This window comes from Thalassophryne amazonica, chromosome 1, assembly GCF_902500255.1.
Source record: "Thalassophryne amazonica chromosome 1, fThaAma1.1, whole genome shotgun sequence".
NCBI lineage: Eukaryota > Metazoa > Chordata > Actinopteri > Batrachoidiformes > Batrachoididae > Thalassophryne > Thalassophryne amazonica.
Window position 1 is genome coordinate 151,746,147 of NC_047103.1, and position 27,320 is coordinate 151,773,466.

At 40.5% G+C, this 27,320-nt stretch overlaps 1 protein-coding gene across 2 annotated transcripts in view; it reads left to right on the forward strand.

The window, feature by feature from the left end:
- Positions 1-10,522: 10,522 nt before the first annotated feature.
- vangl1 (VANGL planar cell polarity protein 1) overlaps positions 10,523-27,320 on the forward strand; it is a 153,853-nt gene continuing 137,055 nt past the window's right edge. For both annotated transcript variants that reach the window (XM_034176295.1, XM_034176313.1), the window contains exon 1: positions 10,523-10,644. The gene's annotated coding sequence lies outside the window, so the exon portion shown is untranslated. The remainder of the gene's footprint in view (positions 10,645-27,320) is intronic.

Consider the following 27,320-nt stretch of genomic DNA (forward strand, 5'->3'; position numbering starts at 1 on the left):
AATTTTAGCTAACGCTTCTGAGTAAAAACAAAGGTGATCACAAACAACGAGTCAGAGGTTTTGTCTTTGAGCACCCTGTCCACTGCTGTAAGGAAGAGTCATTTGCTTTCAACATAGAACGGTACAGATGTGTCACAGAAGACATTAAAAGAAAAACCGTTTTGACTTGTGGTTTTGATTTATAACCCAACTAATTTCAGACAGTTTATAGAATTAACATCAACTCTGTCATTTTTACAAAGTGAAAAATATCGCAGATATGTTTCAGTTTTAAGGTAATGTGCTAATTCTGAACGTTTGAGCCTAAACACACAAAGATGCCAAAAGGTATTATGGGAAAATGAGCCTCTGCTCATCAGTGGTTGGTTGGTTTTTTATTTGTAAAAACCAACACACAAGTTACTGTAACATGTGTGCTGGTTTTTACAAATAAATGTGTATTTGTAAATATGTCATTTTGTTATTTGTTTAAAAAAAAGGCATTTGCAAAACTGAAAATTCTGTTTGTGGGTGAATCAGCGCAATGAATAGCAACCATGTCTTGGACGCTATTCACACTCCCATCCAGTAGATGGCAGTGTTCTATGCAGTCTCCCAAATAGTAAAATATTTACTTACCAAATCAGGGTAGCAAGCACAAATAATCCCACAGCGCTGACTATGAGTGGAAAACAGGTTGAAGAGAGCACTGGTAGTCTAAACATGTGCTCATAATGGATGTGTGTGGGTGGGAATGTGTGAAGTAAGTGAGGTAGATCTGCGCATGTCTGAAAAAATGCCCAAAGGACACTGGGTACGATTTTTTTTTAAATTGGCTTAAATGGGATACATCAAGTAAAGCATGTCTTCCAGTCGCAAATTACTACTTACTTTTAAAAACATTTAAAATGAGTGTTCACAACAGGTGGATGAAAACTGAGTTTGGTTCACTTATCATACTTAATTAATTTGTATGTTAGCATATTCACACCCTTTGTTCAACACTTTGTTGATATACCTTTGGCAGCAATTCCAGTCTCAAGTCTTCTTGAATATGATGCCACAAGCTTGGCATATCTATCTTTGGTCAGTTTTGCCCATTCCTCTTTGCAGCACCTCTCAAGCTCCATCAGGTTGGATGGGAAGCGTTGGTGCACAGCCATTTTCAAATCTCTCCAGATTCTGGCTGGGCTGTCCTGAATCCACTCCTTTGATATCTTGGCTTTGTGCTTAGGGTCACTGTCATGCTGAATGATGAACCGTCATCCAGTCTGAGATCAAAAGCGCTCTGGAGGAGGTTTTCATCCAGGATGTCTCTGTACATTGCTGCATTCATCTCTCCCTCAGTCCTGACTAGTTTCCCAGTTCCTCCCGCTGAAACACGTACCCACAGCATGATGCTGCCACCACCATATTTCACTGTCAGGATGGTGCCTGGTTTCCTCCAAACATGATGTCTGGCATTCAAGGCAAAGAGTTCAATCTTTGTCTCATCAGAGAATTTCTGAGAGGTCTGAGAGTCCTTCTGCCATGTGCCTTTTACTAAGGAGTGGCTTCCGTCTTAAATAAATAAAAAATGCAGTTTTCAATCTGTGTGACTCTATTCAAATGGTAACTGGACTGCATTTATATAGCGCTTTTCCATCTGCATCAGGCACTCAAAGCGCTTTACAATAATGCCTCACATTCACCCCGATGTCAGGGTGCTGCCATACAAGGACCTCACTACACAACGGGAGCAACTAGGGGATTAAGGACCTTGCCCAAGGGCCCTTAGTGATTTTCCGTTCAGGCTGGGATTTGGTCTCAAGCCCAGCGCCTTAACCACTAGACCATCACCTTCAAGTGATTAAGGACAGATAGCTATCAAAAGGAAAATTCTCTGTTATCACAGATGATAAAGACTGCTTCATATGAATGTATGCTTTATAAATTAAATAAAAGGACTGGTACCACAGCACCAGAGTGGGAACCATTTTGGTCTTACATTACTATTACTGCCCATCAGCAGGAAGACAGCTGATTTTCTTCCCTCTGGTATTTTATTTAGTTTATTTATTAATGATTTGTTTTGTCTTTCTAAGAGTTTCCATGCCTTGTAGCACTATTGATACCTTTTATTTAGGTATAAAAGCGCTGTTTGTTAATACTAAAGAGCACTGTATGATTGTCATGTACCAAGTAAAAACTCCAATAAAAACTAAAAGTACAAAAAAAAAAAAAAAATGGAGTTTTCACTCAGCTGTTGCATTTAGCTGGCCACTAGATGGTTGTTATTGGTAACGTATCATTGACAATGTCAACTCAGAATGATCAATTAAAGCTTTGGAAAGTCTTCCAAGAGGAAAAACAATGTATCCATTTTTTTTTTATCCAAATAAGAATATAGATTCAGACAACACTGCTTTCTTTAATGTTGCTGAGGGGATGCACTTAATAATTTCTTTTAAGTCACTCCAAAACTAAGAGCTCTTTCCCAAAACCTTACGTTTATTTTTTATTAAATAAAATTTTCCGTATTGGAGCGCTGTGGCTGTGCGAATCATTTAGTTTCACTCCAAAATTAATGCACATGATTTTTTTTTTTAAACTGTGCATCAACAATTGCCAAAATATGCAGTGTGTCCCAGATCCATCTGACTCCTGTTGGAGGTTAAGTATTCTAATGACTCCTGAAAAGATGATTTCAAAAATAGTAATTTATAACATATCTAACTTATCTCTAACTTATCACGGATGGCCCATTCAACAATTATTTGGAACAACCACATTTCCTTTTATTTATTTTAAGGGCACTTCAATAACACTGGAGTTTTTCTTATGTAATTTATCTGCATAACATTCAGCCATAGAACCTCTGGAGAAAAAACAAGGCCTTAAACTCAATTTGTCACACCCTGAATGTGGGCCTAATTGGCCCCTGAACAGAGAATCTCATTTGGCCCACAAATCTCACTTTCTCGTACGTTTCCCTCGCTTCCTGTAAGCACGTGCACGTGTGTACGTGTGTGGTCTCATAAACTGCATCTCGCCCCACTTCGTCTTCATTTTTTTTTACACACTTTCATTTTTCTTCCCTATTTACACCCCCCCCCCCCCCCCCCCCCCCAAAAAAAAAAAAAAAGAAAAAAGAAGAAAAATCCCTAAACTCATAAACTCCATGTCTTTGGGGAGGAATCCATCCATCTTCCGGACACCAAATTGAATTGATCTCGGGAGCCCCGCCCCCTCGGTCTCAATAGGCGCCATCTGTGCGCGCGCTTCCCGCTTTGAATAAACGTGAAAGAAAAAAAAAAAAAAAAAAAAAAGCAAAACAAAACAAACCAGCGACAGCACGTGCTGCTGCTCACAGTCGCGTGTCTATGAGAATACCCCCTCCCCCCTCACGCGCGCGCACACACACACAGACACACACGTGCACACACACACACACACACACACACACACGCACAAAAATATAAACTACTGACAAATTGTTTGACACGTTGTTTGAAATGACAAAGTATATTTTTACATGAACCTTTTAAATTTAATATGCATGTTTCCAATTTGTAAACGAATAATCTCTTCAAAATTTTAAAACTTTTTACATGGTGTTTTATGTACCCAACATTATTATTATTATTATTATTATTATTATTATTATTATTATTATTATTATTATTATTATTATTATTATTATTATTATTATTATTATACAGGCTACAGATCATTAACCTGCGGGAAAAGTTTATTTAAGAATGCAGTGGCGGTCGAGTCCCACATGGTGGCGCAATAATCTTAAATGTTTAAAAACGTCTTCTGGAATAAAGTAGTTTCGTGCACACAGAAATAACCCAATATATGGTAAATTTGAATAAATTTACAAAACCAAGCTGTCATTATTATGTATGTCTAAGGGTTCTTAAAACATAATTCCACTGCTGAATTTTAATGTTTTTGAACAGAATTATTCAACACTTCATGCACTTTGTTCAGTTCAAATTGTGATTCTTTTTGTGCATTTGAAAATATAGTGATGAGATGAGATGAGATAAATAAAGGGCGCTTTTCTCTGTCCACCCCAGCACTTGACACAGCGCTGGTGTTTATTTGGTTCTCAGTGGGAACAGACAGAGGAAGCTCAGGGGTCGTGTCCCTGTCGTGACCTGCATTGTATTCTGGAGGGGAGGCGATATATCTGAGGCTGTCTGCACTTAGTGTGTATTGGGAGATGCAGTTCAAAGAAGGACAAAATATTGATTCATATACAGCCGTGTAATTGCTGCAGGCATCTGTTGCCTTGTGGTTTGAACTTATGTGTTTGGTTTCTGAATGAACTGCCCTGCAAACCCCTTTGTCTCCAGATACAATAAAAAAAAGTGGCAACACAACTGCTGGAGATTTAAAAAAAAAACTGATTTAATATCACATTTATTTATGTAGTCAAATACATTGGCTTGCAAAAGTATTCAGCCACTTGGTATTTCACGAATTTTAACTTGTTTATGGTATTTCAAATACAAAAAGTAAATCAGGCTTCTCAATATAAAAATTTCTAAAATGATCTTCCTTAGACTTAAACTGAAAGTAAATCTCTAAAGTTTGATTTAAATAAATTAAAATATAAAAGCCAAGATGATGGGTTGCATAAGTAATGGGCCACTTTGGTATAATACCTGTAAATAATCAGTTTAATTGCCAGTTTTCTTCAGACAAATCAGGGGATGGATACATGAACATTTCCAAGTCACTGAATATGTCTTGAACTTTATTTACATCAGTTAGGAAGAAATACAAAGAGTATGGCACTCTATGGTAAATCAGTGTGGAGTAGACAGTTCTCAAAAACTGAGTGACTGTACAAGAAGGAGAAGAGTGAGGAAAGCCACCAAGACACCCAGAAGAAGTTACAGGCTTCTGTGGCTGTGACTGGAGAAATTGTGCATGTTATGCATTTTGTATCCCCAGTTATACAGCTTCATGATGAAGTGGCACAGAAGAGCATTTTATTAAAAAAAAAAAAAAAAAACCTGAAAGTTCAGCTACAATTTGCCAGAAGGTACATCTGAGATGCAAGCCTAGATTCGATGTTTTGGTGAAAAAAAACCTCCTCCAAGTTGTAGAGATTTACTTTCAGTTTGAGTCTAAGGAAGATATTTTAGATATTTTTTTATATTGAGAAGCCCGTTTTACTTTTTGTATTTGCCATAAACAAATTAAAATGCGTGAAATACCAAGGGGCTGAATACTTTTGCAAGCCACTGTATAAGATATTCTATTCATTGTTGCAGTTTAGCTTCAGTTATTACATAGAAGACAAGAATGACACTTGGAGAGTGCACATAATCAAAACCAAACCATCCTGAAATGTTCCATTTACATTAACATTAATGCGTGTGTGTATGTGTATAAATATATATATATATATATATATATATATATATATATTCATGGTACAGCAACTTCATGAACATTATCCCTATTTGAATATGTGTTTTAATCCAAGCTGTAACCTGGATTTACACAAAAATTTCATCTGTTGGCTGTCTATTTCTATTAAGCTCAGTTCATTGGTGCTTAAGAAAGTGTTCAAAATGCTGAAAATGTCTGATTCAGAATCCACATACAAATCCTGATCAACACCAAATGTTAATTCATCTGAATGTGGTTTATCATGTCTCCAAGTATCATGGAGCCTGTTTTGAAAAATTTATTAAAGTGTCAGAAAATATCCCTTCTCATAAGTTAAAAAAGAAAATAAATTAAATGTGCAGGATCTACATGCAGATCCTGGTCAACACTGTAGGTTATTTATCTGGATAACACTGATTTTTCAGTCAAATGCTGTGGTTATTGGGTGAAAACCTTTTTTAATGTCAGAACGTGTTGCATCTGCACTGTACAACTGAATAAATCAAAATTAATTAAAATATTTATTATGCCAAATCAGCTAAGAATATTTAAGTACTAGAGACAATAACATCACAATAACAAAGTTGGAAGAGGTTGTTTTCGCTCATTTGTTTGTTTGTTTGTTTGTGTGATTGTGAACAGTCTGTAGCCCACAATTTTTCTATATATCTATGAATTTTTTACTGACTATTCATGTCCTGGTGGGCAAGAACTGATTCAATTTACATGTCACAGATCAAAGGTCAAAGTCAGGTAAAATCTTGGTAAATTAGAAAAATCCCTATCTTTAATATTGAATGCATTTTCAGAAATTCATAATTCTGACAAAAAAGAACAAACTTTGTTCATATTTGAGTGTTATGTAGGATGGTATCCTTTATCAATTGACAAAGTTTGATCCGGATCTGATCCAGATGACAGAAGTTGTGGCCATTTAAATTTAACATTGAAAACCCCATTTAATGTACAACCCCTGGCAAAAATTATGGAATCACCGGCCTCAGAGGATGTTCATTCTGTTGTTTAATTTTGTAGAAAAAAAGCAGATCACAGACATGACACAAAACTAAAGTCATTTCAAATGGCAACTTTCTGGCTTTAAGAAACACTATAAGAAATCAAGAAAAAAAGATTGTGGCAGTCAGTAACAGTTACTTTTTAGACCAAGCAGAGGAAAAAAATATGGACTCACTCAATTCTGAGGAATAAATTATGGAATCACCCTGTAAATTTCCATCCCCAAAACTAACACCTGCATCAAATCACATCTGCTCATTGACATTAACCCTATGTCATGAAATTGACCCTATGTGTCTTTTTGCAAGAAATGTTTTCACAGTTTTTGCTCTATGGCAAGATGCATTATCTTCTTGAAAAATGATTTCATCATCCTTAAACATCAGAAAAGTGTCCAAAATATCAACGTAAACTTGTGCATTTATTGATGATGTAATGACAGCCATCTCCCCAGTGCCTTTACCTGACATGCAGCCCCATATCATCAATGACTGTGGAAATTTACATGTTGTCTTCAGGCAGTCATCTTTATAAATCTCATTGGAATGGCACCAAACAAAAGTTCCAGCATCATCACCTTGCCCAATGCAGATTCGAGATTCATCACTGAATATGACTTTCATCCAGTCATCCACAGTCCACAATTGCTTTTCTTTAGCCCATTGTAACCTTGTTTTTTTCTGTTTAGGTGTTAATGATGGCTTTCGTTTAGCTTTTCTGTATGTAAATCCCATTTCCTTTAGGCGGTTTCTTACAGTTCGGTCACAGACGTTGACTCCAGTTTCCTCCCATGCGTTCCTCATTTGTTTTGTTGTGCATTTTCGATTTTTGAGACATATTGCTTTAAGTTTTCTGTCTTGACGCTTTGATGTCTTCCTTGGTCTACCAGTATGTTTGCCTTTAACAACCTTCCCATGTTGTTTGTATTTGGTGCAGAGTTTAGACACAGCTGACTGTGAACAACCAACATCTTTTGCAACATTGCGTGATGATTTACCCTCTTTTAAGAGTTTGATAATCCTCTCCTTTGTTTCAACTGACATCTCTCATGTTGGAGCCATGATTCATGTCAGTCCACTTGGTGCAACAGCTCTCCAAGGTGTGATCACTCCTTTTTAGATGCAGACTAACAAGCAGATGTGATTTGATGCAGGTGTTAGTTTTGGGGATGAAAATTTACAGGGTGATTCCATAATTTATTCCTCAGAATTGAGTGAGTCCATATTTTTTTCCTCTGCTTGGTCTACAAAAGTAACCGTTACTGACTGCCACAATCTTTTTTTTCTTGATTTCTTATAGTGTTTCTTAAAGCCAGAAAGTTGCCATTTGAAATGACTTTAGTTTTGTGTCATGTCTGTGATCTGCTTTTTTTCTACAAAATTAAACAACTGAATGAACATCCTCCGAGGACGGTGATTCCATAATTTTTGCCAGGGGTTGTATATTTTAAATTATATCTTAATCAAACATGCACTAATCACTCTCATATTTGAAAGTGAGGTGCAGACTGGCACTCACTATCACCTCACAAAGTTTGATCTGGATTGTGGATTTTTGTGGACATTTGAATTTAATATTGAAAAGCCCATTTGTTGTACATTTTACATTATATCTCAATCAAAAGTACCTCAATCGCTCTCATTTTTCTGTCATGGATTTACTTACACAACCAAAACTGGATGGAGGTTCCAAATTTATACCTGTTTGTCTGTCTTCCAGTTATCAATCAGAAATCCAAAAGGCAATGACAAATTGTGTGTACACTGAAAAAAAGAGAATAGTCGAACCAACTTAAAAAAAAAAACATTATAACTGGTAGAACCTGAATGAATTAAGTTGTTTGAACTTACATTTGTAAGTTAGATCAACTCTAGATCAACTCTAACTTACAAATGTAAGTTCAAACAACTTAATTCATGTAGGTTTTACCAATTGTAACGCTTTTTTAAAGTTGGTTCTTTTTCACTGTAGTAAAGATAACCAATATTCTGTGAAAATGATCTAAAAAAGAATTCAGAAACCAAAAAAGTAAAATAAATAAATAAATAAAATAAAAACTGACAAGACCACACATAAAACTTTGATTCAGTTGCATGAACGCATTTGATCACATTTAATTTAACTTATAAAAAAGCCACTTCTAACAGGGCTTTGACCTTGAAAATTTTTCCCAAGGTAAAATTTTGTGCAATTGGAAACTAGTGTTGCTGGAGGTTTGTGCTCTACAAATGCAGTGCTCTAGTTTTAAAGCAAAATATAAGTTACAAGTTACTTTCATTTAACTTAATTGATTTAACTTTTTTTAAATTAACTTGATTAATTTGAGTTAAATCATCTTCAGTGAGCATAACATCCAAAAATTTAACCATGATGCACAAAGAGAGGAAGCTTTGATAGTCTGTGAATAATCTGCAATATGGACCACGGGTACTGATATACTGTGTTTAAATATATTTCAACTGTCTTGTTTTCCCTTATAAATAAACTGTCTATTGATTGACCCTTAATCCAGAACTCATTACGACAAATTCTTTGCTTTCTTTTTTCTTCTTCTTCTTCTTCTTTTTATAAATGAAGTACACTCAGTTGGCAGATCAATTCTTGAGTATTCCCGTGTGGAAAAGTGTCCTTGAAAGGGACACTAAATCCCAATGTGCCCAAGTCCCAACCACATCAAAGAACAGTGTATACACTGTAAAACTCAATGAGTTAGTTGATCTCAAACATTTTGAGGAAACCAATTGCCTTATACCCTTTGAGTTTGCCAACATAAATAAAATAATTTTCAAAAATTGAATTGTTAAAGTTTTAGTAACTTAACAATTTATAGTTAATGCAACTTATGTAAATTTAGTTTATGTTTTTCGATAAAAAAGTGACAAATAAATTTCTGCCTAAAAAATTGTATTACATTATGGATTAGATTTTTTTTATTTTTTATTTTTTTTTGCATTGTTTGGTTTACTTGTTGACCATGCATTGTGTTGTTATGACTCCCCTTGGGACGCAAACTCACGATCTCTATTGTTGTGAGCTGTTGGGAGTGAGGTTTACTAACTATGTAAGCACAGCAACACCTGCTGGCCTCGGTTACATAAACTCAATTAAAATGAGTGAATGGAATACACTGGAAATACATCACCAACACTTAAATGCCCCCAAACTTTAAATGTACTTAAAGGAACTGAGTTGTTATGGCAACAGTTAATTTTTTAGTTAGTTTAATTAATGGAAATGGGTGACTATAACTTTTTTCAAAGTTTGAGTTACATTAACTTAATTACTGTATTAAAATGGAGTGTTCGGTTTAACAGTGCATTGTGTTGATTCTACCCTGAATTCTGCTTGAAAATCGTGGTGTTTGCACTTAAACTCCTGAGACCCTGCGTCTACATATGGGGGACATCTTTTATTTTTATTTTTTGTTGCAAGGCCTGCTTACTGTTCAAGCTCAGGTCTTAGGAGGTTAAATTTACTAAACTTGGAATACTGTCAGTTGAAACAACTTGAAGTATCTGATCAGGATTTTTTAATTTTGCTGTGACCAAGAAACATATGTAATATTAACTACAGATATTTAAGTTAAAAAACATCATATTTTTGAGAATATGAAGTTTTAAAATTGACATAATTGGTTGCATAAACAATTTTGAGTTTTGCCAACTATTTCATTTAGAGTGCAGCCTTACACAAGAAAGAAATCTTTCAGAATCCAAATCTGGATCCTGATCAATACATACCAGGTTTTGTGGAGATGGGCTGAAATTATTTTTGAAACCGATCAAATTACTCAAAAATGCCCTTTATATATATATATAGATATATATATAGATATATATATATATCTATATATATATATATATATATATATATATATAGATATATATATATATCTATATATATATATATATATATATATATATATATATATATATATATATATATATAGATATATCAGTTCCTCAGTCATACATGCTCTCATATTGCTTCTGTGACGTCACAAAGGTTCCAGTCCTCACTGCTTTATTATAGGTTAAATTTTACATGACGATAAGCCGTTGAGGTGTTGGCGCGCTCCCCCTAGCGCCGGGCCGCCGTACTGCAGGACTGTGAAGCACTGCCCCCTCGCTCCTACTTCCAGGGTGATTCCTGCGGTGCTTCCTACCGTGCCTACCGTGTTCTCTGGGGCAAACTGCTTCATCACCTCCGGATGAAAATTATCAGCTGCGGGAATGATATCGCCACCAAAAAAAGGTGAGTTCCTTTTCTTAAAAAAAAAAAAAAAAAACACTATCGCCGAAGCCCCTGTTAGTTCGTGTGTATTTGTGTAGCTGTTATCGTGCGGCTGTAAACGTCCTGTGGGTTTAAAAAAAAAAAAGAAGAAAAATGTGGGTTACCGTGGTTACCTGTTTCTATCCACCAAAGAGCGGCTGTTGCCGTGTGTGTGTGTGTGTGTGTGTAGTTTTATTGGGGAACACGCCCTTGTTTGCGTTGTCTACCTGTAAGAAAAGGAACGTTTTTAACTTCATTCGAATGTTCTCAAACTGCGGTCACCGCGCACACGCACGAGCAGCGGAAGTTCGCCGGACGTACTCAAATTTAGGGACCATTTCGAGGACGGTAATTCCGTATTTATTACAGCCGAAGTCGGCAGGAGACTCGGGAAAAGAGTCAACTGTGTGTTGCTGAGGCGCGGAGTTAATTGTTGCGCACGCGGACGTCGAAGCGAGTCGGCCGCCTGTGGTCATAAAACGTGGCCGGAATCCGTTTGACGGGATTTGGTTCGGGAGGAGAGGACCGGTGAAGGGGTTTCGAGGCCACCGTGAGACCAGGGAGTTTCCTGGCTCCAGGTTCGCCCGCCTGTTGGATCACAGGTAGACTGTCCGGCGGCCAAAGTAACTCCAGCACCACATAACGGAGATTCTGGAAAAATCACGTAATCAAAGTCACTCAGCTCCACAAGTGACTTCACACGACTTCTGTCATCTTTGTATTTGTACACCACCACAATGGAGGTAAAATGAAACACTTTCAGCTATAATTCAAGGGGGTTTATCAGAAATATTCCATTAACCATTTAGGAATTAGTAGTAGCTAGCTGTATGTAGTTGTATAGAGTTTTTCAGGGTACCATCGTCAAGTGGCTCTGGTGTCACAGACTGAATGGTCTGCCCCTAAAAATCGGTCTGCCTTTTTGCATCTGCACATGCGTCATTTCAGACCACAGCAGTACATCTGAGACAGTCTCTTCACCCAAAGCAATCAAATGGATTAATGGGATTATTAATCATCAGATGATAAAGGTAAAACCTCCAAAATCATTCTAAAGTCAGTTTTAAGCAGAAATGAGGCTGTTTTAAGCAGAAACTTGGCGAAATTCCATGACTCTTTGAAATGTCCGACGCTCAGTGAATGATGAAATAATGCTGAATTTATGTGGAAATGATTGTTGTCCAAAAACTTCCGATTATCTGCCGCTGCGATAGATGATGACTGGAGAGCAGTTTGAAGCAGAAATGAGGTGTTCAGTCGGCGACACTGGTTTGTTGTAAACAACAAAAATGTGATCACTGCTCATCAGGCAAGAGTGGGGGTTGGGGGGAGACGCAAACCAGCACGAAATGTAGTCACGGAAGGCATGCAAACATAAATTAATATTTATACGACATATCACACCCAGATTATGTGCCATCAAAAGGTCCTGATTTCCCAATAACAAATCTCAGTGTGACACCACATTACAGGTGGATGGTGACCCCTCCACTAGTGCAAAGGGTCATGGGACCCTGAAGTCGAGAACTGGGCACCGCAGTCTTGTTTGAACATCTGCGCGATATCACGGGATTTGACCACTTCCGAGCACAGCATGTACAAGCACAGCATCACTTGTAATGGAAAAATGGCATACTGTTTTGTTTTTGGCTGCAGTCACTGAAGTAGTCATGAAAGTGCAGTTTTTTTTTTCCATTTCCCAGTGGAGACTTTTCCAGAATCTCTATTATGTGGTGCTGGAGTTCCTTTGGCCGCCGGACAGTCTACTTGTGGAAAAAAAAGAAGAAAAATGTGGGTTACCGTGGCTACCTGTTTCTATCCATGAAAGAGCAGCTGTTGCCGAGTGTTAAGTTTTATTGGGGAATGCGCCCTTGTTTGCGTTGTCTACCTGTAAGAAAAGGAACGTTTTTAACTTCATTCGAATGCTCTAAAACTGCAGTCACCGTGCACACGCACGAGCAGTGGAAGTTCGCCAAGACAATGGTTCCCTATTATAATACAACATTCTAGTCATAGCACTTCTGATTGGTCAAGCTAGGACACATTTTTATTCTTATGTAGGACTGATGCTACCTTTTGATGTGACAATCTTAAACCCTTTATCTGTTCCAACATATGTGTAATTATCTTTGGTTATGATGTCATATATGTATTTTATGCTTGAAACTGAAAAAGAAAATTAACATGAAAGAAATTTGAACCTGGGGCTGCTGGCTTCAGGAGCACAACACCTTACTGCTTATGCCAGATTACTTTAAACTTTGAAGTTTGTCATAGCATGAAGTCATCATATGCCAGGGCAGTAAGTCTAACCTTCCTGTATAATGTACCATTACCCCCCAAAGTCTGATGCCTTATTCACATGGAAATGAAACTTTCCCCATACAATCTTTTGTCATTTTCAAAAAAGTGTTGTGTAAACATGGCACTGTTTCAGGAAAAAATCTGCATACACCTTAAAACACCTGAAAATGCTCTAGGACAGGGGTAGGCAACCTGTTCCAGAAAGAGCCATGAGGGTGCAGGTTTTCTTTGCAGCCACTGACTCCACCAGGTGATTTCACTGATTAACTGATTCCATCTGCTCAAAGTGATATTAATCAGTAAAATCACCTGGTGGAGTCAGTGGCTGCAAAGAAAACCTGCACCCTCATGGCTCTATCTGGAACAGGTTGCCTACCCCTGCTCTAGGATGTATGCCAGGCCTGTATGGGGCTCTGTAAGATGTGCAGCATGTGCATAAAGCTTGTGCGCTGTATTCAAACACCGAAGAAGAAGATGGTGTCATCATTTCACAAAAGTTGTGTATTGGTTGTACAGATGAAAATGCAGAGATTTATCTTTTGACCCTTTTGTGATTTATCCATTCTGGGACCTGTATCAATTCTACAACAGGTAGTTGCACCAGAAATATACTGAAGATTGAGAAAATGCTTGTAACTGTATCACACAAATATGAAATACAGCACATGCAACATTAAGCAAAATCGCAAGAATGCTTGATGCCAGGTCATTCAAGGTAACATTTGACCAGGAAATGCTCACACAGTGTTTTTGTAGGGAATACTTTGAGAAGCAGATAGAAGAAGTTCAACATTTATGTTTTTATTTGTTTTTCTTTCTTTACATTCTATTTACTTACTTGTTTGGGGGGAGCTGAAGGTGGGCAGCAAGAACAACACGGATCTGGGTGCCCAAAGGTTTGTGGTGAAGCAGTCAGATGTCACTCAAGCTAATGACCAAAATCTAGCAGATTTAAAGAATTTTATGATTGAAGATGGACAACTTCTTGATCCAGCGAAAATTGACTCAAACAAGAAAGATTGTGAATAAGAAGTAGCAAGTACCTTTGGCTGCTCCCTTGTTTTCATTAGGGGTTGCCACAGCAGATGCAAGGTGGGCCTGTTTGTTGATTTGGCACATTTTACACCAAATGTCTTTCCTGACACAACTCCCCATTACATGCAGAAATGTGGCAGGGGTGAGTCAGGCTTGAACTGATAACCTTCTGCGCTGAAACCAAGCGCACTAAGCACTTGGCCACCACCGCTGCTTGTGGTTGAGAAATACAAGTGAGATTTGACTCAGGAACATACTGAATGGGGCAGCATGATGGCGTAGTGGTTGGCACGGTTGCCTCACATCAAGAATGTCAAGGGATTGCTTCCCACTGGGCTTTTCTGTGTGGAGTTTGCAGGTTTGCGTGAGGTCCCTCTGAGTGCTCTGGCTTCCTCTCATTTCCAAAGACACGCAGGTTAGGTGAATTAGAAACTTTAAAATTGGCTGTAGGAGTGAGTGAGAGTGTGGTTGTTTGTGCGTCTTGTCCAGGATGTAACCCACCTCTCACCCCGTGACTGCTGTGATAGGTTCCAGCCCCCTGACCTTTGGTTGGTGTAAGCAGGTATAGAAAATGAAAGAACATGCTGCATATTGCTGATCGTGTCTTGTCACTTTCACATGGGACAAAAAAAATAATTAATCAGTGCAGTCTTGAATGCAAATACCATCAGGGGCTGCCTAGCTGTCCCCCATGGTAATGGTGTCTACTGAGTGAATAAGGGAAGTGCGCATTGCATCTGTGCATGTGTGGGTCAAACGGGGGCAAAAATCCCAACTACCAAACTCACACCGCTCCCATTGAATTTCTTATACAGTGGCATTAGCGGACTGTAAAAGTTAAGGCTTTTAGAGGGATTGTTTCAAAGGCTTTAAGCCTTAAGCAATGCATACAATAATGACAGGTGCGCATTGTGCTGTTTTCAAATGCTCGAACAGAATTTATAGGCTTGAAAGTTGGTTGAAAACACACGATTGCAAGGCTCCGCCAAGTCCACCCAAAGACGGAAAGAAGAAGAAATGTGGTTGTAAACCTCCATTCATTCTACACAATTTCCCCACAGAAAAGAAAGATCCGGACGGACATAAAAGACAGACTGAAATTGTAAGTTTCTTGCACACATTTATTTTGTCAATATCCTGAAACTGTGCCGAATTATAATGTGGCTGATGACGCCGTTTTCGTGCATCGGCTTATGACTAATGTCACGCCATAAATGACGTGGCGCATAATATTGTAACATTGACATGTTCTATAAACGAACTGCATGCATGCACATATCATTGTATGTCTGTCATCTTATCAACACAAATGTGACACCAAAGAGGTTATATGCGAGACTCACCTTCATTGTAGTCATTATGAAGCCGGCGGAGTAGCGATTTCTCATGCCTGCTTAGCAAATATTCTGCAGTATCCATAGTTTCAGTCTCTGGACTTCGTCTAACCATCAGTTGCCTTCAAGGGGTCAGAAATTTGTTTGTCTCCAACTATCAACAAGGACTGGTCATTTTCGACAGCAGCACTCTCTTCCTCCTTAGTCGGCACTAACGATAGTTTCTGTACAGATGCAGCACACGCAAGCACAGCCAGCTCTTCTTTCCATTTCTGTCCACTGCCATACGTAGTCCTGGTTGTAACAGGCAATCCGTGGAGCTGACAAAAACGCTTTAAATCGTCAACTTTCCAGCGGTTGAAATGATCCAAATCACAGCACTCCGCCGCCATAAGTTGTGGATTGGTAGTTGAAAAATTTAGCCTACCCATAATGCACCACGCGGCAAGAGATGTGCACTTCGCTTATACAAGTCAATTGCCAGTGAGGGGCTTTATCTTACAGACTGAGCCCCTTATCATGCATATGTTGTGCACACACAATGGCATGTTGAGTGCGGCAATTTTTTTTGCTTTATTTGTTTTTGTGGTGTGTTGTGGAAATGTTCACATGTGCATCTTGGAAGTCATATTCTTTAAAAGTGCATAGGTTTCTTTGAACTTCAGCCACAGCTTAGTGTAATGAATTGAAATATTTTCCTATAGTCACGTTTGTTGTAATTGCTAGGAATACAATAAAATATCAGGGTATGATTTTAAGTCTTTAAGGCACTTTAATTACTTGGCATGCTCCTCGATATTTTCTCTAAAAATCCACTCTTGCTTTGAATAATATAAAATCCAGACAGAATGGCGAAGATGGCATCTGTGCTTGGGTGTATTGTATGTGCAAGAAAAGATACCCTAATGGTTGAGTATGCAAGGTACTCAAGCTTCATTGTGTTTGCTCACATCTGACAATATCTGTTACTTGCCAACAAATGCATATTGACGTAATGGTTTCAGCTTTTCTGGGCATTATCCCACAAACATTGAAGCATCCAGGATATCTTTTGCATTCACAATGGTGCCTGTAAATCTGTATTGTTTATTGTCAATCATGCTGCAACAGCAACCTGCCCTTTTGTTGTCATGGTGATTTGATTTAACACCCCATGTACACTGCAAAAATGCTATATGATATAAATGATCTGTGTGTGCAACTCTTGATGTTTTAATAAATTTCAGAGTGGCTGATGTTAGGTTTTATATCAGAAGTGTTGTTGGACTTTTCACTGCTATGCCGGAATTAGATTATGCCTGCAAAGAAAAGGAGCAAAGTGTTGGGAAAGTGTAGTGACACTGACCCACAACAGGGGGCGTAAATGAACGGACAATGGATGAGTAAAAAATAACAACACTTTACTGTTGTGAAACGTGCACAAAGGAATACAGACAGATGCAGAATTTGGATTACAGTCAAATATACAAGGGTGACGTGTGGGCAGGCTCGAGTGTAGGAGACAACTGTCCAGAGAAGAGCTCGTCTCCCTTCCGGATCCGAACCAGGTGGTACGCATTCCTAAGATCCAGCTTTGTGAAAATCTTGGCTCCATGCAGGGGCGTGAACACTGAATCTAACAGGGGCAACGGGTATCGATTGCGAACCGTGATCTCGTTCAGCCCTCTGTAATCAATGCATGGACGGAGTCCGCCGTCTTTCTTGCCCACAAAAAACAAACCAGCACCCATCGGGGAGGTGGAGAATTGGATCAACCCGGCAGCCAACGAGTCCCGGATGTAGGTTTCCATTGATTCGCGCTCTGGACGTGAGAGGTTGTACAGCCTGCTGGACGGGTACTCAACGCCCGGGATCAAATCAATGGCGCAATCATATGGACAGTGTGGGGGAAGAGTGAGTGCCAGATCTTTGCTGAAGACGTCAGCAAGATCGTGGTACTCCTCAGGCACCGCCATCAGATTGGGGGGGCTTTAACCTCCTCGTTAGCAGTCAAACCGGGGGGAACCGAGGATCCTAAACACTCCCGGTGGCAGGTTTCGCTCCACTGAGCCACAACCCCAGACGGCCAATCAATACGGGGATTGTGTTTTACCATCCACGGGAAGCCCAAGATTACGCGGGAGGTAGAAGGAGTCACGTAAAACTCGATCTCCTCCCGATGATTCCCAGACACTACCAGAGTTATAGGTAGCTACTTGTGTGTGATTAAAGGGAGAAGGGTGCCATCTAGTGCCCGCACCTTCAATGGTGAAGGGAGTGCCACCAGAGGGAGCCCTACTTCCCTTGCCCATCTGCTGTCCAGCAGATTCCCTTCTGACCCCGTGTCCACCAGTGCTGGGCCTTGAAGGGTTAGATCCCCACTCAGGATCGTAACTGGGAGACGTGCAGAAATGCGTGTATGTCCCACATGAATTTCTTGGCCCACCCTTAGCCCAGTTTCTAAGGCGGGCGTTGGTGTTTAACCGCTTGGGGCAGTCTCTCTGCTGATGCTCGCTTGAGCCGCAGACAAAGCACTCCCCGCGGGCCAGTCTCCTCTGTCTGTTAGAAGTTCTTAATTTGGCCATGCTCGTGTCCATAGCATCGTCAGCAGGGGGAGCTGTTACCACACGGAGCGTTGAGGCTGTGGCGCGTCGGGAGGGTGGAACCTTTTCGGACCCAGAAGGGAGAGGGACGGCGTGTACCCGGCCACGTCCTTCGTCTCGCTCCCAACGGCGTTCCTCTAACCGATTGTCTAATCGTATAACTATACTCAACAAAAATATAAACGCAACACTTTTGGTTTTGCTCCCATTTTGTATGAGATGAACTCAAAGATCTAAAACTTTTTCCACATACACATTATCACCATTTCCCTCAAATATTGTTCAAAAACCAGTCTAAAGCTGTGATAGTGAGCACTTCTCCTTTGCTAAGATAATCCATCCCACCTCACAGGTGTGCCATATCAAGATGCTGATTAGACACCATGATTAGTGCACAGGTGTGCCTTAGACTGCCCACAATAAAAGGCCACTCTGAAAGGTGCAGTTTTGTTTTATTGGGGGGGATACCAGTCAGTATCTGGTGTGACCACCATTTGCCTCATGCAGTGCAACACATCTCCTTCGCATAGAGTTGATCAGGTTGTCAATTGTGGCCTGTGGAATGTTGGTCCACTCCTCTTCAATGGCTGTGTGAAGTTGCGACGACGAACTGGAGTCAGGTCGAGACCCCGATGAGGACGACGAGCATGCAGATGAGCTTCCCTGAGACGGTTTCTGACAGTTTGTGCAGAAATTCTTTGGTTATGCAAACCGATTGTTTCAGCAGCTGTCCGAGTAGCTGGTCTCAGACGATCTTGGAGGTGAACATGCTGGATGTGGAGGTCCTGGGCTGGTGTGGTTACACGTGGTCTGCGGTTGTGAAGCTGGTTGGATGTACTGCCAAATTCTCTGAAACGCCTTTGGAGACGGCTTATGGTAGAGAAATGAACATTCAATACACAAGCAACAGCTCTGGTTGACATTCCTGCTGTCAGCATGCCAATTGCACGCTCCCTCAAATCTTGCGACATCTGTGGCATTGTGCTGTGTGATAAAACTGCACCTTTCAGAGTGGCCTTTTATTGTGGGCAGTCTAAGGCACACCTGTGCACTAATCATGGTGTCTAATATGCATCTTGGTATGGCACACCTGTGAGGTGGGATGGATTATCTCAGCAAAGGAGAAGTGCTCACTATCACAGATTTAGACTGGTTTGTGAACAATATTTGAGGGAAATGGTGATATTGTGTATGTGGAAAAAGTTTTAGATCTTTGAGTTCATCTCATACAAAATGGGAGCAAAAACAAAAGTGTTGCGTTTATATTTTTGTTGAGTGTAGATCAATAAGCCCGTCCAAATCCCGTGGCTCTTCCTTAGCCACCAGGTGCTCCTTCAGGACCGACGACAGTCCGTTTACGAAGGCGGCGCGGAGCACAACAGTATTCCAGCCGGACCTCGCAGCCGCGATGCGGAAGTCGACTGCATACTCGGCTGCGCTCCGACGCCCCTGCCTCATAGACAGCAACACCGTTGAAGCGATCTTGCCTCTATTTGTGGGATCAAAGACCGTTCTGAACTCCCTCACAAACCCAGTATATGTTGTTAGGAGCCTTGAATTTTGCTCCCAAAGCGCCGTAGCCCAGGCGCGTGCCTCACCTCGAAGCAAATTAACCACATAAGCCACCCGGCTGGAGTCTGACGCGTACATTACCGGACGCTGTGCAAAGACGAGCGAACACTGCAACAAGAAGTCTGCGCACGTCTCGACACAGCGTCCGTACGGCTCCGGGGGATTTATGTATGCTTCAGGGGATGGTGGGGGGGTTCGTTGAACGACCATTGGAATGTCTATATTCGGCACCAGGACAGCAGGAGGAGGAGTTGCAGCAGCACCCTGTGCCCGCGCTTCCACCTGTGCGGTGAGAGCCTCCATCCTGCGATTGAGAATGATATTCTGCTCGGTCATTAGATCCAACCGAGCATTGAAGGCGGTGAGGATTTGCTGCAACTCACCTAACATGCCTCCCGCTGGCGCCTGTGCACCCTGCTCTTCCATTGGTTGTTCAATCATTGGTTGACGCCCCTCGGAATCCATGACGCTGGCCGAGATATCCTGTTGGGAAAGTGTAGTGACACGGACCCACAACAGGGGGCGTAAATGAACGGACAATGGATGAGTCAAAAATAACACTTTACTGTTGTGAAACATGCACAACGGAATACAGACAGATGCAGAATTTGGATTACAGTCAAATATACAAGGTTGACGTGTGGGCAGGCTCGAGGGTAGGAGACAACCGTCCAGAGAAGAGCCGGGCCCCACACGATTTCCACTGCCACCTGATCCGGAACACACTGGAGCCGCCAAGTCCAGAATCCCCAGGTGGCCACCGTCTCCAGCTGTCAGATCAGGTACTGCTGGCAGGGCAGAAAACAGTTAATGGTGGGTGTGTGAAAACACGCCCAGTAAACAGTCAGCAAGTTCGTTGTTTCAGTAGTCGGGTGGAAAAAACACCTCCACCTTAACACCAGATCACAGTGCAGAATCAATCTCCTATTTTACGTGGTTCAGAGTGAGGAGTGAAAACCGTTCTCTCCTCGTCAATCCACGAACCCCCAGCCTCTCGCTGGAAATAGCGAGTTGAATCTCCTGCAACAGATCACAAAAACCAGAACAGCAAGCACGTGCGTAGGCACAATCAAGGCTGAGAATTTACCTATAATCAATCAATCAATCAATTTTTTTATATAGCGCCAAATCACAACAAACAGTTGCCCCAAGGCGCTTTATATTGTAAGGCAAGGCCATACAATAATTATGTAAAACCCCAACGGTCAAAACGACCCCCTGTGAGCAAGCACTTGGCTACAGTGGGAAGGAAAAACTCCCTTTTAACAGGAAGAAACCTCCAGCAGAACCAGGCTCAGGGAGGGGCAGTCTTCTGCTGGGACTGGTTGGGGCTGAGGGAGAGAACCAGGAAAAAGACATGCTGTGGAGGGGAGCAGAGATCGATCACTAATGATTAAATGCAGAGTGGTGCATACAGAGCAAAAAGAGAAAGAAACAGTGCATCATGGGAACCCCCCAGCAGTCTACGTCTATAGCAGCATAACTAAGGGATGGTTCAGGGTCACCTGATCCAGCCCTAACTATAAGCTTTAGCAAAAAGGAAAGTTTTAAGCCTAATCTTAAAAGTAGAGAGGGTGTCTGTCTCCCTGATCTGAATTGGGAGCTGGTTCCACAGGAGAGGAGCCTGAAAGCTGAAGGCTCTGCCTCCCATTCTACTCTTACAAACCCTAGGAACTACAAGTAAGCCTGCAGTCTGAGAGCGAAGCGCTCTATTGGGGTGATATGGTACTACGAGGTCCCTAAGATAAGATGGGACCTGATTATTCAAAACCTTATAAGTAAGAAGAAGAATTTTAAATTCTATTCTAGAATTAACAGGAAGCCAATGAAGAGAGGCCAATATGGGTGAGATATGCTCTCTCCTTCTAGTCCCCGTCAGTACTCTAGCTGCAGCATTTTGAATTAACTGAAGGCTTTTTAGGGAACTTTTAGGACAACATGATAATAATGAATTACAATAGTCCAGCCTAGAGGAAATAAAAGCATGAATTAGTTTTTCAGCATCACTCTGAGACAAGACCTTTCTGATTTTAGAGATATTGCGTAAATGCAAAAAAGCAGTCCTACATATTTGTTTAATATGCGCTTTGAATGACATATCCTGATCAAAAATGACTCCAAGATTTCTCACAGTATTACTAGAGGTCAGGGTAATGCCATCCAGAGTAAGGATCTGGTTAGACACCATGTTTCTAAGATTTGTGGGGCCAAGTACAATAACTTCAGTTTTATCTGAGTTTAAAAGCAGGAAATTAGAGGTCATCCATGTCTTTATGTCTGTAAGACAATCCTGCAGTTTAGCTAATTGGTGTGTGTCCTCTGGCTTCATGGATAGATAAAGCTGGGTATCATCTGCGTAACAATGAAAATTTAAGCAATACCGTCTAATAATACTGCCTAAGGGAAGCATGTATAAAGTGAATAAAATTGGTCCTAGCACAGAACCTTGTGGAACTCCATAATTAACTTTAGTCTGTGAAGAAGATTCCCCATTTACATGAACAAATTGTAATCTATTAGACGAATATGATTCAAACCACCGCAGCGCAGTGCCTTTAATACCTATGGCATGCTCTAATCTCTGTAATAAAATTTTATGGTCAACAGTATCAAAAGCAGCACTGAGGTCTAACAGAACAAGCACAGAGATGAGTCCACTGTCCGAGGCCATAAGAAGATCATTTGTAACCTTCACTAATGCTGTTTCTGTACTATGATGAATTCTAAAACCTGACTGAAACTCTTCAAATAGACCATTCCTCTGCAGATGATCAGTTAGCTGTTTTACAACTACCCTTTCAAGAATTTTTGAGAGAAAAGGAAGGTTGGAGATTGGCCTATAATTAGCTAAGATAGCTGGGTCAAGTGATGGCTTTTTAAGTAATGGTTTAATTACTGCCACCTTAAAAGCCTGTGGTACATAGCCAACTAACAAAGATAGATTGATCATATTTAAGATCGAAGCATTAAATAATGGTAGGGCTTCCTTGAGCAGCCTGGTAGGAATGGGCTCTAATAAACATGTTGATGGTTTGGATGAAGTAACTAATGAAAATAACTCAGACAGAACAATCGGAGAGAAAGAGTCTAACCAAATACCGGCATCACTGAAAGCAGCCAAAGATAACAATACATCTTTGGGATGGTTATGAGTAATTTTTTCTCTAATAGTTAAAATTTTGTTAGCAAAGAAAGTCATGAAGTCATTACTAGTTAAAGTTAATGGAATACTCAGCTCAATAGAGCTCTGACTCTTTGTCAGCCTGGCTACAGTGCTGAAAAGAAACCTGGGGTTGTTCTTATTTTCTTCAATTAGTGATGAGTAGAAAGATGTCCTAGCTTTACGGAGGGCTTTTTTATAGAGCAACAGACTCTTTTTCCAGGCTAAGTGAAGATCTTCTAAATTAGTGAGACGCCATTTCCTCTCCAACTTACGGGTTATCTGCTTTAAGCTACGAGTTTGTGAGTTATACCACGGAGTCAGGCACTTCTGATTTAAAGCTCTCTTTTTCAGAGGAGCTACAGCATCCAAAGTTGTCTTCAATGAGGATGTAAAACTATTGACGAGATACTCTATCTCACTTACAGAGTTTAGGTAGCTACTCTGCACTGTGTTGGTATATGGCATTAGAGAACATAAAGAAGGAATCATATCCTTAAACCTACTTACAGCGCTTTCTGAAAGACTTCTAGTGTAATGAAACTTATTCCCCACTGCTGGGTAGTCCATCAGCGTAAATGTAAATGTTATTAAGAAATGATCAGACAGAAGGGAGTTTTCAGGGAATACTGTTAAGTCTTCTATTTCCATACCATAAGTCAGAACAAAATCTAAGATATGATTAAAGTGGTGGGTGGACTCATTTACTTTTTGAGCAAAGCCAATAGAGTCTAATAATAGATTAAATGCAGTGTTGAGGCTGTCATTCTCAGCATCTGTGTGGATGTTAAAATCGCCCACTATAATTATCTTATCTGAGCTAAGCACTAAGTCAGACAAAAGGTCTGAAAATTCACAGAGAAACTCACAGTAACGACCAGGTGGACGATAGATAATAACAAATAAAACTGGTTTTTGGGACTTCCAATTTGGATGGACAAGACTAAGAGTCAAGCTTTCAAATGAATTAAAGCTCTGTCTGGGTTTTTGATTAATTAATAAGCTGGAATGGAAGATTGCTGCTAATCCTCCGCCCCGGCCCGTGCTACGAGCATTCTGACAGTTAGTGTGACTCGGGGGTGTTGACTCATTTAAACTAACATATTCATCCTGCTGTAACCAGGTTTCTGTAAGGCAGAATAAATCAATATGTTGATCAATTATTATATCATTTACCAACAGGGACTTAGAAGAGAGAGACCTAATGTTTAATAGACCACATTTAACTGTTTTAGTCTGGTAGATGATATCTCGGCAGCGAGGTGGAGATGCTGCCCGGCTTTTATGGTGATGGTAGTGGTGATGATGAGTGACAGCTGGTGCTTGTTGATGAGTGATAGCTGTCACTCCCGGTTGCTCCGGCGCCCTCTCGTGCCTGAAGCCTGCACTTCGGGCAGGGCGCCCTCTGGTGGTGGGCCAGCAGTACCTCCTCTTCAGCGGCCCACACAAAAGCTCATCTAAGTTTATTACTTCTAATTCTTTTTCCAAAAGATGAGGATGTCTACATTGTGAAGTGAGAGGGTAGCAATACTTTTATTGATAACCCTTTTCAGGATGACTTTATTTTTCCTATCCACTGATCAAAATTTATTCAGATCAGTGGTCCTGCTGAGCAGACATTCGGAAAACACTTAGATTACTCATTTTCTGGAGCTGTGGATTTTCAACCACCTCAGCTGCACATGCGCTTCAAGCATGACATTTGGTTCCATGAGTTCAAGACCGTTCAGAGACAAGACAACGGACTCGTTGTCCTTAACACTTTAATTTTTTTGAGAGATTCTTTCTGTGTATGGATCCAGAGGTGTGCCAGACCTGCTGTCTAGTGGAGCATGAAGCAGTTTAACCTTTGGAGTCCTATAGCACTTTAAGAAATTTCCCTTTTAAGGTACTTTCTTTTAGGATAATGCCCACAGGTTGCATATCACAATGTTCAGAACAGTCTCAGTCTTCTGAATGTGAGATGTATATTTGCCTAAAGCACTGTGTAAAGATATGATCTATTAATAGAAATATGATGAAAAGTTGAGCAGGAGGAGAACAGCATCATTTGGGATCTGAGAGTTAACCAGGTTTTAACAGGCTGCATGAATGCGCAGCTGGAACTCCAATCAAGGCTGTTTTTCTTCCTCTGACACTTTTCACTACTGCTGCATCCTCATCTCCTTTAAATGTGAGAGATTCTGTGAGTATCTGGATCCAGATGGATGCTGAGCTTGCACCGAACTGTCTCTCTAGCGGAGCACAAGACTATTTTTAACAGACTGCTTTCAGGACTGAACGATGTGCACACACAGCTGCAGCCCCTCCACTCAGTGTGATTTTACCACAACTGCTTTGAAATTAACACAGTTATCACATTAGAAATAAGTCTCTGTAACACAAAATCACACTTATGTAAACTTTGCAATTAATCCACAGTTCACATGTTTGCTGTACATTGAGGGAGTGTCTGTATGGATCACCTGTGGCTTGTTACGCCACTCCTTAACACAGCTGCTGTCCTGTGAATCAAATCTAGTCTAATGCTAGTCTCTCTTTCTATTGTCTTCTCCTGTTTTTGCTTGGGGTTGCTACAACAGAACTGGTATTGATGTGTGTATTGATTTGGCACATTTTATGAAGGATGCCTTTCCTGCTGCAACTTCAGACTTACAAGGAGAACAGGTCAGGGGTATAGGTGGCCGTGAACCACATACCTTCTCTTTGTGAAGCAAGCATGCTAACTGCTTGCAATACTGTGCTGCCAAGCCTTCAGCTGTTCAGTCATAGTGAACAATGAAATCGAATTCCCTCCCACAAGTGCAGTGTTGGGAATAACAGCATTTAAGTATAATGGAGTTACTAACGGCACTACTTTTTCAGTAACTGAGTAATCTAATTAATTACTTTTTCTGCTGTTGAAACACCATTACCATTACTGAGGTGTAAGGTGGCGCGTTACTATATTTCCTCTCGGCCAGCGCCACAGACCCAGGGCTCTGCCGCTCACAGAGCAGACACAAGGGGAGACACAGCCACGTTATATTCCTGCTGAGACCCATAAGATGTGCGCTGATCTCTCCGCTCCCAAACTGGCAGGGAGCGGAGAGATCAGCGCGCACCTCACGCATTATTCCCGCCTGAGACTCTGCTCCCTGCCCGTTTGGGAGCGGATTGATCAGCCCGCACTTCATAGGTCTCGGGCGGGAATAACGCATGAGGTGCGGGCTGATCTCTGTGCTCCCAAACGGGCTACAGGTGCGTTTCCTCGCTCCCTGAACCCTGCGGGCGATGACAATTGCAAAGTTTCCCATTTTCAAATGAAAGCTAACACGGCTAAGTCCAGAACAAACTTGGAGCTGAGCTAAATGCTGCGTGTCTGTCTCGTGCAGCTGCAGTTTTGACCGGGCCGTTAGTAAGAGGATGGCTAACTAGGCATTTGCTGAGAGCTCTCAGTTAGAAGGGAGCCCCACCAAATGTTTTGTTTTCCCTTAAAAATGCTCTAAAAGTACAAATGGTATATTTTTGATGTCAACAAAAGTGCGAATTAAAAATATTAGTATTCTTTCATACTCGTACATAAAAATAGAAAAATATTTAAATTACTTTGTTTAGTAACTAATTACTTTTACAATGTTGTAACTGAATTACTAAGTTACTTTTTAGCAGAAGTAATTTGTAACTGTAACTCATTACTTCTTTAAAGTAAGATGCCCAACACTGCACAAGTGACATCATCAAGAACCAAGGAAGCAATGTCTTAACTTGGAGGCTATATGGAGTTCTTTTGTTTGACTTATTTCTGGATTGCGGCATCATAAAATTATCTGCATGGGGTCATTTTGTTTCTGGAGAATTTTAACTTTCTGTAGATAATCATATATTGCCAATTTCTTGAGAAATATCTATTGTAAAACATTACAAAGACGTCTTTCAGGGCGCTGTGGGCCACTCCAGACTTATGGGGCTAAATGGTGTTCGAATTAGGTTGCTTTGATGAAGTATGCTACCTTTAGGCATGACTAAGATCTGTTATATAATGCGTGACACATGTGAATACATCTAGATTTAACATGCCATGTGCACTGTAACTTCATCTTTAACTGCACATCTCAAGTGAGCTTAAGATGACCTTTGTCGTGTCTGAGAATTATTGCCTGTGATGGCCATATTACATCAAAATACCACAGTATAGTACAGTCTCAAACAAAAATAGTTTGATATTTTTTCCCACTATAATGTACCTTAATTACAACAACTTTCCTTTGCCACAGGCAATGAAAACATCTGGTCAATCGTCAGTTGAGTGGTTACCTTGTAATGCAACAGGTAAATGCCAGATGTGCATGTGACACAAGGTTCTGAGTCATATTTTTGGAGGTACTCGTCATAGCAGACAGATAATGGAAGCTTTAACCTGGTGGTTGTCATAAACACAGTCTGTAGCACAGCATCAAAAACAGTGTTGTCATTGCTGTCAACAATGGACAGAATTCACAAATCTAACATTTTAGATACAAATGTCTACATTTCAGCGTTTATTTTGTCTCTTATGCATCTTGTTGAATGAAACCCTGCTGCTGAGTAAACCAGGTGTTTGTCTCATTGCTAACCTCATTCACATTTTGCTAAATGTCTTGAGGGGTTAAAATCAGTGCCACCTGGAAATGTTGGTAGAATTGCACAGAA